Source organism: Moschus berezovskii, chromosome 17, assembly GCF_049115385.1.
Source record: "Moschus berezovskii isolate FMDL1 chromosome 17, NW_MosBer_1.0, whole genome shotgun sequence".
NCBI classification, from domain to species: domain Eukaryota; kingdom Metazoa; phylum Chordata; class Mammalia; order Artiodactyla; family Moschidae; genus Moschus; species Moschus berezovskii.
In genome coordinates, this window is record NC_142476.1 from 50558787 (window position 1) to 50567086 (window position 8300).

An 8300-nucleotide genomic window follows, 5' to 3' on the forward strand; every position below is an offset into this window, starting at 1 on the left:
AATGTGGGAGACCCAGCTTCAGTCCCTGGATTGGGACGATTTCCCTGGAGAAGGAATGGCTACCTACTCCAGTATTCTTGCCTGGAGAATTCCATGAGCAGAGGAGCTTGGTGGGCTATAGTCCCTGAGGTCGCAAAGATTCAGATGCGACTGAGTGACTAATACACACACTCAAGATGGTTGTGAGCTTCACCAGCAAGACAGGTAAAGGGCTTGGTGTGGTGCTGGGCATATTTCCTGTTCAGTAAATGATATTCATCATATGCAGCATTGTATGAGCTTTAGAGATTACCCAAGACTCTACATTCTTTACATATTTGGGCTTCACAGTGATAACTGAAAGATAAAAATTGGCTGAGTATCAGCACTCCGTTTTATGAATTGAGGCTCAGAGAGGTTAAGCCACTAACCCACTGTCACACAGCTGAGAAGTGCCAGAGCTGGAATTCAACACTTCAACTCTGGCTGCCTCTATGGTTGGGGCTATGTTCACATTACAGTTACCACCTGGCAATATGCCCTCTGCACCAGTTTCCTTTAGAAAGGTCAATTTTATTTCTCTTTTATGGGGAGGCAGAGACAGTTGCACTTCCCTGGTGGCTCAGACAGTAAAGAATCTGCCTGCAATGCCAGAGACCTGGGTTCAATCCCTGGGTTGGAAAGAGGCCTTGGAGGAGGAAATGGCAACCCAATCCAGTATTTTTGCTTGGGAAATCCCTTGGACAGAGGAGCCTGGAGGCCTACAGTCCATGGGGTTGCAAAGAGTTGGACACTACTGAGCGACTGACACACACAGGGACAGTTAAAAAAGACTAGGTAAACCTTCCTGAGATTAAGTGGCTTTCTGATGCTTCCCATCAGGCAGAAAGGACGCAGAGATGACCTGGTTGGAGTCTTGTTTCTTGAAGATGCTATCCTTAAGGGTGGTCTGATTCTGAGGTCAGTGTTGACCCAAGGCTGGGACAGAAGGCTGGGAGGACAGGCAGAACAGAGAACCTGTGCTGGAGAGCTGTGTAATTGAACAGTAACCCCTTGTACCCACGCTTTGCCCCATCTCAGGATCCCTGGAAGGGAGGCAGATCAAGAGCAAGCCTTCCCATTTTACAGACGGGAAAACTGAGCCCTATAGAGGTAAACAGCCTGCCTATGGCCCAGCTTGGTGCTTTTTGGTGGAGACAACTTAAGCTGTTCACTGGGACTTGGTGTGGGATCTTAATCCAAATGAACAGTAAAGATCACTTGATGATTTTCATTCTTTTTATTTCTTTCTTTCTTTTCCTTTCTCCATCCATCAGTCCCTCCTTTCCTCCTTGCCTTTCTTTCCTTCTTTCTTTTTTTAAAAAATTGGTGTTAAAATGAAAGTAACTGTGGTAAATGACTTGGGTTCTTATTTATAAGACTGGTTTGCAGGAACCAAAATGGTCCTCGTAATCAGGACCTTTGCAACCTTGATGGTATCTGGACTGTGCACAACCCTACGCTTAGAAGGACCCATGCTTGGTTTAATGTTCTGCTATCCCTGTCTGAAAAAATAATAATTTTTGAACGAGGGGCCCAGTGTTTTCACTTTTCTCTGGGTCCCCAAAATTCCATAGCTGATCCTACATAAGGGGCAGGGAAACTGTCTGTTAGGAATTGACTCTATGCCAAAATGCTTTATATACATTACCACTTAACCTCACAGTGACTGTTCTTATAGATGAACTGGTTGATCCCCATTTCTCAAAAGTGTTGACAGGCTAGTAACTGACCTTACTGGTTATTTGTCTGGTTATCTCTTACTGTCCTGGTTATCTCTTACTACATCATGAACCACTTTGAAACTCAGTGGCTTAAAATACTACCTGTTGCTTATCTTGCTCATAAGTCTGCAGTTTGACCTGGGGTTGGCAGGGGCAGCTCAGCCCTGCTCACAACAGCACTAGCTTGCACGGGGAACACACTTCTGGGATGGCTGCAGGCTGGTGCTGCCTGTGGGTTTTTCTCCATGGGCCTCACCTGGAGCTGCTTGAGCTTCCTCACAGCATGGTGGCTGGGTTCCTACAGCAAACAATTGCCAGTAGCCAGTGGAAAATTGACATGTTCATAAAATCTGGGTCCAGAAATGGGCATAGCATCACTTTTGCCACATAATATTTTTTAAAAATATTTTTTTATCAAACTTGTTACAATGTTGCTTCTGTTGTTTCTATGTTTTTTCTTTTTTTTTTTTTGCAGCAAGGCATGTGCTTTCTTAGTTCCCCGACCAGGGATGAACTCACATCCCCTGCACTGGAACATGAAGTCTTAACCACTGGACCACCAGGGAATTCACGTCACATACTATTGGTCAAGCAGTCACAGAGACCAGATTCAAAGGGAGGGAATGTCGACTCCCACACCGTGATAGGAGTTCAGAGAATTTTGAGATCTTACTATGTGCCAGGCTGTTGCTGCTGCTATTTAGTCACTCAGTCATGTCTGACTCTTTGCGACCCCATGGACTGTAGCCTGCCAGGCTCCTCTGTCTGTGGGATTCTGCAGGCAAGAATACTGGAGTGGGTTGCCATTTCCTCCTCCAGGGGATCTTCCTGAACCAGGGATCGAACCTGCATCTCCTGCATCGGCAGGCTAATTCTTTACCACTGAGCAACCAGGGAAGCCCCATGTGCCAGGTACTGGGCTTAATTTGATTGTTACTGTTCCCAGCATTGCCTCAAGAAAGCTAAATAACCAAATCCAAGTTTTTCTGGACTGTGGGGCTGACCTGTGCATTCAGGGATCCACGCAATCAGAATGTAGCAGGGCCAGAAACTGACTCCAGAACATTTAAGGCTTTTGAAATAATGGCTCCCCAGATGGGAAAGCCAAGGCTGCAAGAGGTCTTGCTGGGCCTCCCCCTCAAGGTGGGTGCGGGGTATGGCAACTTCTAGGGCAGGAAGGGGCCCCCTGGGGCTGCACAGAGCCTGGTCAGGAAGTCACAGAGGGCTGTGGGCAGATTATGCAATAACAGGCTGTCTCAGGGACATTGTTTTTCACTGAGATGACACTTCACTCAGGAAATACCCACAGCCTAGGCAGGTGTCGAGGGAGGGTTCCTCACTCGTGGTGGAAGACCCCCGGTGAACGAATACAGGGGGAGGGGAGACTCTCTAGGTGGACCGGGTCCCCTGGGCCAGGTGCATTCGTCAGAAGTTCCCTGAAAGCTGCTCTGAGTCCCTGTGAGCTGGGCTCAGACAAAACAGATTTAAGATGCCCCATCCTTGCCATCCAGGAAGTTGCACATTCGTTAGGTAATAACTCAATTATTGAGGTTTCTGGGGCTATCTCATTTAAACCTCACAGTGCTCTAGGAAGTGGTAACTATTATTATCCCAATTTTACAGGTGAGAAAAGCAAGGCACAGAGTACTTAAGTCACTTGCCCAAGGTCAAACTCGGGCTATGGTTAGAGTCTGAGTTTTCAACCACTTGGTCATGCTGTTCCATTGTAGCTCAGCCTGGGGTCACCACTGTGCTGGGGCCCCCAACCCAGAGTCCCAAGCACTACAGAACACTGTTTAGACATCTTTGTTGTTCAGTCACTAAGTCATGTCTGACTCTTTGTGACCCCATGGACTGCAGCCCGCCAGGCTTCCCTGTCTTTCACTGTCTCCCGGAGTTTGCTCAAATTCATGTCCATTGAGTCAGTGATCCTATCTAAACAGCTCATCCTCTGCCACCCTCTTCTCCTCCTGCCCTCAATCTTTCCCAGCATCAGGGTCTTTTCCAATGAGTCAGCTCTTCACATCAGGTGGCCAAAGTATTAGAGCTTCAGCTTCAGCATCAGTCCTTTCAATGAATATTCAGTGTTGATTTCCTTTACAGATGACTGGTTTGATCTCCTTGCAGTCTGAGGGACTCTCAACAATCTTCTCCCGCACCACAGTTCAAAAGCATCAATTCTTCAGTGCTCAGTCATTTTTATGGTCCAACTCCCACATCTGTACATAACTACTGGAAAAACCATAGCTTTGACTAGACGAACCTTTGTCAGCTAAGTTATGTTTTTGCTTTTTAATACGCTGTCTACGTTTGTCATAGTATCTTTCAGTTCAGTTCAGTTCAGTTCAGTCGCTCAGTCGTGTCCGACTCTTTGCGACCCCATGAATCACAGCACGCCAGGCCTCCCTGTCCATCACCAACTCCTGGAGTTCACTCAAACTCATGTCCACAGAGTCGGTGATGCCATCCACCCATCTCATTCTCTGTCATCCCCATCTCCTCCCACCCCTAATCCCTCCTAGCATCAGACTCTTTTCCAGTGAGTCAACTCATCGCATGAGGTGGCCAAAGTATTGGAGTTTCAACTTCAGCATCAGACCCTCCAATGAACACCCAGGATTGATCTCCTTTAGAATGGACTGGTTGGATCTCCTTGCAGTCCAAGGGACTCTCAAGAGTCTTCTCCAACACCACAGTTCAAAAGCATCAATGCTTCGGCGATCAGCTTTCTTCACAGTCCAACTCTCACATCCATACATGACCACGGGAAAAACCATAGCCTTGACTAGACAGACCTTGGTTGGCAAAGTAATGTCTCTGCTTTTTAATATGCTATCTAGGTTGGTCATAATTTTTCTTCCAAGGAGTAAGCGTCTTTTAATTTCCTGGCTGCAGTCAGCATCCGCAGTGATTTTGGAGCTCCCCAAAAATAAAGTCTGACATCGTTTCCACTGTTTCCCATCTATTTCCCATGAAGTGATGGGACCAGATGCCATGATCTTAGTTTTCTGAATGTTGAGCTTCAGCCAAACTTCGCTCTCCTCTTTCACTTTCATCAAGAAGTCTTTGAGTTCGTCTTCACTTTCTGCCATAAGGGTGGTGTCATTTGCATATCTGAGGTTCTTGATATTTCTCCCGGCAATCTTGATTCCAGCTTGTGCTTTAGGGCTCAGTGTCAGACTTTGTTTTTTTGGGCTCCAAAATCACTGCAGATGCTGATTGCAGCCATGAAATTAAAAGACGCTTGCTCCTTGGAAGGAAAGTTATGACCAACCTTGATAGTATATTAAAAAGCAGAGACATTACTTTGCCAACCAAGGTCCGTCTAGTCAAGGCAATGGTTTTTCCCGTGGTCATGTATGGATGTGAGAGTTGGACTGTGAAGAAAGCTGATCGCCGAAGAATCGATGCTTTTGAACTGTGGTGTTGGAGAAGACTCTTGAGAGTCCCTTGGACTGCAAGGAGATCCAACCAGTCCATTCTAAAGGAGATCAATCCTGGGTGTTCATTGGAGGGACTGATGCTAAAGCTGAAACTCCAATACTTTGGCCACCTCATGCAACGAGTTGACTCACTGGAAAAGACTCTGATGCTGGGAAAGGTTGGGGGCGGGAGGAGAAGGGGACGACAGAGAATGAGATGGCTGGATGGCATCACCGACTCTGTGGACATGAGTTTGAGTGAACTCCGGGAGTTGGTGATGGACAGGGAGGCCTGGCGTGCTGTGATTCATGGGGTCGCGGAGAGTCGGACACGACTGAGCGACTGAACTGAACTGAACTGAACTGAAACATACAAAGAATGGAGTTTGCCTCCTGGTTTCTGTCCACCTTTCCTTTTCAAAGCCCAGCTCCAACCAGGTCATTCTCTTGCAGAACCTTCAATAATTTCCCAGTACCTACAGGCCAACGTCTGCCAGTCTGGCCCTCCCAGGCCTGTCCTGCTGCCTGTCACAGCTCCTGTATCCAAAACCCCTCTGAAACCCAACTGTGTTCCTCCCAAGTCACCAAATATGGAGGTCACATCCCCACCAAGAAATCTCTTCTCAGCATCCCAACTCCCAAACCTCCATCCTCAACTTTCTCTTCTTCCTTCAGAAAGACTTCCAGGACCACCCAGGCCAGGGACATCTGTGTCCCTCACGTTCCCCCAGCAATGACTATGAAGAGGGTTGGAGGCCTAATTCCAGAGGGCACACATGAAATATTTCCAGGACTTCCCTGGTGGTCCAGTGATAAAGAATCCACCTGCCAATGTGGGGAACAAGGGTTCGATCCCTGATCTGGGAAGATTCCACACGCCTTGGGGCAACTAAGCCCATGAACCACAGCTACTGAAGTCTACCCACCCTAGAGCCTGTACTCTGCAGAAAGAGAAGCCACTACATTAAGAAGCCCACGCTCTGCAACTAGAGTTGCCTGCACTCAGTGCAACTAGAGAAAGCCTGCTTGTAGCCAAAAATGAATAAATAGATAAATAAAATTTTTTCAAAGTACTGAAAATTTTAAGAAATTTTTGTATGAAAAGATGAGTTTGTTCATGGATAATGAGTGAATGCACTCAGCCCCTCATTTAGTCACTCAAGCAACATATCTGTGCAGGGCACCTACTGTGTGTAAGGAACCATGCTGAGGAATACAGTGTGGCTGGGAGGGGGTGGGAATCCATGGAACTGCTCTCAAGGAGTCAAAGCCTGACTGGGGAGATGGGTCTGAAGTCAGGTGATGGCTATGGGTGTAGTCCTTGCTGTGATGGAGGTAAACCCAGGGCTTTAGTACCCACTGTGTGGCCTCTAACCCAGAGGGTGGGTCTCTACTTCCTCCTCTGTAAATTGGAGAATAAGCACCTATCCCAAAGAGAAGCTGCAAGGATTAAATTTATTCATTAGTTTGTTAAATAAATATTTACTGAGTTCAAACTGTGTGCTCTGCTGGTTCCTGGGGACCCAACCCTGCCCTCATGGAGAGGGACAGTAAAAAGAGAGGACTTCCCTGGTGGTTCCGTGGTTAAGAATGCCACGGTCACGGGTTCTAACACTGGTCTGAGAAGACTCCACATGCCACCAGGCAACTAAGCCCATAGTGAAAGTCACTCAGTTGTGTCTAGCTCTCTGCGACCCCATGGACTATACCCCACCAGGCTCCTCTGTCCAGGAATTCTCCAGGCCAGAATATTGAAGTGGGTTGCCATTCCCTTCTCCAGGGGATCTTCTTAACCCAGGGATCAAATCTGATCCCTGAATTGCTAGCAGATTCTTTACAGTCTAAGCCACCAGAGAAGCCCTAACGAAGCCCATGTGCCACAACTGCTGAAATCTGTGCCCCCTACAGCCCATGCTCCCCAACAAGAGAAGCCACTGCAGTGAGAAGCCTGCACGCTGCCAGCTAGAAAGTAGCCCCCGCTCTTGCACCCCGAGAAAGCCTGCGCAGAGTGACAAAGACCCAGTGCATCCAATAATAAATATATTTAAATTTAAAAAGCGTATGAGATATGGTAGTCAGTGGTAACTGCTATAAGGACCAAAAGCTCAGTGATATGTGGGATCCCTGTGGGCCAGATGTGCAGTCAGAGCTTGGGGGGCTTGGCAAAAGTCCAACAAAAGTCTAGAAGGTTGGAGAAATTGTGGGCATGCAAGTGAGCAGGTGTGACTGGGGTGTCAGAAACGAGGATGTTCGTGAGTCTGCAGGGGAGGCTGCTCTACCTCTGCATCCGGATCGCTAGGTCTCTGAGGAAGAAAGAGGTGAAGTGATGAAGATTGTTTCATTGGCAGAAATTATTATGCAAGAGCTGGCTGGGAAAGTGGAAGGGCTGGACCGGGTGGCCGGTGGGAAGTTGCAACAGCCTCGAGAGGGTTTGGAAACTGAGGTGGAATTGGGGACCCCCAGAGGTTTCCTTTGGGTGTCAAAGGGAAGAGGGAGGGTGAGTACTTTGGGAACTTCACAGGGAAACCTTCCCCTTCACAGTTGGGGAGACCCGGGACTCCGATCTGGGGAGGCATCAAGTTCTGAGTCTACATTTACTCAGCACCAACTATGTGGAGGACTCCCACACCCGGGTCCTTACAAGATCCCTACAGGGGACTTACTACCCCCACCCCCACCCCCGCATTGTTTGTGTGTCCCTAGTCACTCAGTCGTGTCCAACTCTTTGCAATCCTTTGGACTATAACCCACCAGGCTCCTTTGTCAGCTGTCCAGGATTTCCCAGGCAAGAATACTGGAGTGGGTTACCATTTTCTCTATAACCCACCAGGCTCCTTTGTCAGCTGTCTGGGATTTCCCAAGCAAGAATACCGGAGTGGGTTACCATTTCCTCCTCCAGGGGATCTTCCCAAGCCAGGGATTGAACCTACGTCTCTTACGTCTCCTGCACTGCAGGTGGATTCTTTACCTGCTGAGCCATAGGGGAAGCCTCCATTCTACAGTCAAAGAAATGGAGGCTCAAGGAGATGAAGTGATTTGTTCAAGGACCAGATCACATGCTGTAAGTGGTCTGAGCTAGGACTTGAACCCAGGTCTAGGGAGTGGCAAAGGTGATGCCCTCTTGGTGCTTGAAATG

General features: G+C 48.0%; 1 long non-coding RNA gene across 1 annotated transcript; it reads left to right on the plus strand.

Moving 5' to 3' along the window:
* The first annotated feature begins 833 nt into the window (after window positions 1-833).
* On the plus strand, window positions 834-6193 carry LOC148775153 (uncharacterized). Its single transcript, XR_016039476.1, has 3 exons — window positions 834-1131; window positions 2218-2654; window positions 5840-6193. It is a non-coding gene; the product is annotated as an uncharacterized LOC148775153 (long non-coding RNA).
* Window positions 6194-8300: the final 2107 nt, after the last annotated feature.